The sequence below is a fragment of the Gastrolobium bilobum genome, unplaced genomic scaffold (assembly GCF_033153095.1).
Source record: "Gastrolobium bilobum isolate Gb01-03AN ecotype WA unplaced genomic scaffold, APGP_CSIRO_Gbil_v1 utg50418, whole genome shotgun sequence".
Lineage (NCBI taxonomy): Eukaryota > Viridiplantae > Streptophyta > Magnoliopsida > Fabales > Fabaceae > Gastrolobium > Gastrolobium bilobum.
The window spans coordinates 3,839-6,603 of NW_026896675.1; the positions used below are offsets into that span (position 1 = coordinate 3,839).

Here is a 2,765-nt window from a genome sequence, read left to right on the forward strand (position 1 = left end):
AAAGAAGTTCTGGTCTCCTGCATGAATGCAGTTGTCTCTTCCCTGAATGAATTAGACCCCTGGATATAATCCTGAGTTGTCTTAGATAACTGAGCAAATGCTTTCTCCCATGCAGCAGGATCACTTGACTGCTCCTTCATATGTGGTGGTGGAGGATGTAATGGTGGGTTCAATTGATGGTTGGAACTATAGTTGAATCCTGGGTGTTGATTCTTGTTCTTCCATGGTGGCACATAAACATTCCTTCCCTGATTGTTGTAGTTCCTTTGATTATTCTGATCATACCACACTCCATTCACCTCTGCTTGTTCTGGTGATCCCCCATAATCACAGTCCTCTGTCACATGGCCTTTGCCACATATAGCACATACACTCTTGGTTTCCACAGAAGCTACCTTTTGTGAAGAGAGTTGCTTAATAAGGGTATCCAACTGTTGCTGCTGTTGTCTCTGTGTCTGCATCAGCTGATCATTCCTTGCCAACAGAGCATCATACCCATCCAACCTGATGATTCCTGTCCTTCTGGCAGCCACTGGGGCATTATCAAATTCCTGAGATGCCAATGACTCAAAGATATCCAAGGCTTCTTGAGGAGTCTTGGTAGTCAATGATCCACCAGCAGTGGCATGCACCAAGGTTCTAGTGTTAGTGGTCATTCCTTGCAGGAAGATTGCTGTTTGTTGCCATGCCTCAATTCCATGTTGTGGACATTTCCTCAACAAAGTCTTGAATCTCTCCCAAGCCTCATAAATGGATTCTGACTCTTTCTGCTTAAAGATTGTAATCTCATCCTTCAACTTGGCCCTCTTGGATGCTGAGAAAAACCTCTGCAAGAACTTGGTTTGCAGATCATCCCAAGTTGTTATACTTCCTTGTGGCAATGATTGCAGCCATCTCCTTGCATCATCCGTCAGTGAATGAGTGAATAGTCTCAACAGAATTGCATCTCTTGTGACACCATTTATCTTCACAGTATCACTCAACAACAGAAAGTTCTCTATGTGCAAGTAAGGGTCCTCTGCACTGGTTCCAGCAAACTGATCCTTCTGCACCAAATGTATCAAAGCAGGCTTCAATTCAAAGTTGTTAGGCTCCACTGTTGGGCGCACAACACTCCCAATTGGAGGAATCACTGCAGGAGTCATGTACTCTCCCAGTGTCCTCTGTGGTGGTGGTGGTGGTGGTGGTCTGTGATTCTCTGCCATTATCTCTTCCTGATTAACCGTACTGGATTCACCAATTTCTTGCAACTGTCTCCTTTGCCTGGCTGCCCTTTTGGGCTTCCTCAATGTCCTTTCTAATTCTGGATCATACAACAACAAATTCGGATCAAGTGTACCTCGCATATACCAGAATCAAAATTGACCAGAAACTTAACATAAACTAAAATACTGAAAATAAAAGGATTCAATCTCAGAATTCTATGGTATCAGTTAGTGTTGAAAAACAAATTCCCCAGCAACGGCGCCAAAAACTTGTTGGACGTTTAGCAAGTGCACTAGTTGTACAAGTAATAAAATGATGAGTAAAGATCGTTCCCACGAGGAATTGTGTTCAAGCACCAATAAACCATAGAAAACTAATTTGAATCAGATAAGAATTTATAAAAGTCATGAATAATTTGTCACCAGAAAATTGATTGTAAGTAATTTGACACAAAATAAATATGGATTAAGAATTAATAAAACAACAAGTAGTCAGAAAACAACTTTCCTCCATAATAACCCATGCAAAAACTGATCATATGATGAATTATTTTCCATGTGATGTTAATCAACCTTTTACTTATCATCAAGATGTAATCCCTTACTACCCTGATAGATACATTAATCAGACACCCCAATCCCTTGGTGATCTCTTTCTTAATACATGCATGAAATACTAAAGTCTTAAGATTACATCAGAACTCTAGCATCAATCCCTTGAGTACTAGAATTCTGATGTTGGGATTATCAGATACAGAAGTCATATAAACATCCCTGTTCTACACTACTTCCTTGATTGAAATAATTAAATCAGAAAATCTCAAATCAACACATGAAAAATACTTCATCATATTAATCAGATCAACATAATATTATCATGGAGTTCTATTGCATTCAGACTACAAAGACTCTACTCAGACATGACTAAGGAATAGACAAGAGAAGAAGAATCAAACTTCATTTCCATGTTGAAAGTCTTCAATCTCCAAACTATTACAAAGAAATCCTAATACAAAAACTAAAACACTAAGAGAATTTAGAGAGAAGTCAGACTAAAGTTTAAGAGAGAGAGAGAAAATATCAGATCTCCCACTAAGTGTGAAGGCTTTGCCTTTTATAGTGTTACAATTAAAAACAAAAAACTGATGTGGGCGCTAAAACGTCCATAAGTGACCGTTTTAGCGTCCATGCTTTACGTATGCTCAACTGCTTTTAACTGACAAAAACGCTAAAACGTTAAGGAATGACCGTTTTAGCGTCCAAACTTGGTGAATGCTCAACTGACTTTAACTGACTCCAACGCTAAAACTCTTGATTTGGACGTTTTAGCGGTGGAGACCAGAGTCCTTTTTCCACTTCAGGGCGCTAAAACGCTTATTGCAGGCCGTTTTAGCGCCCAAGACCAGCAATTTTCCATCTTCTAAGTGCAGCAGCGCGCTAAAACGCTCTGTGAGGGCGTTTTAGCGCTCATCACCAGCAAGTTTTGGCCTCTTCCTGTATCATGGCGCTAAAACGCTCAGTGTGGACGTTTTAGCGCTCAACATTTAGGCAATTTTTTCT

The 2,765-nt window shown here is 40.0% G+C and overlaps 1 non-coding gene across 1 annotated transcript; it reads left to right on the top strand.

Moving 5' to 3' along the window:
• The first annotated feature begins 693 nt into the window (after positions 1–693).
• LOC133301398 (small nucleolar RNA R71) lies at positions 694–800 on the top strand. The gene has a single exon (XR_009750189.1). It is a non-coding gene; the product is annotated as a small nucleolar RNA R71 (small nucleolar RNA).
• The last annotated feature ends 1,965 nt before the right edge of the window (positions 801–2,765 follow it).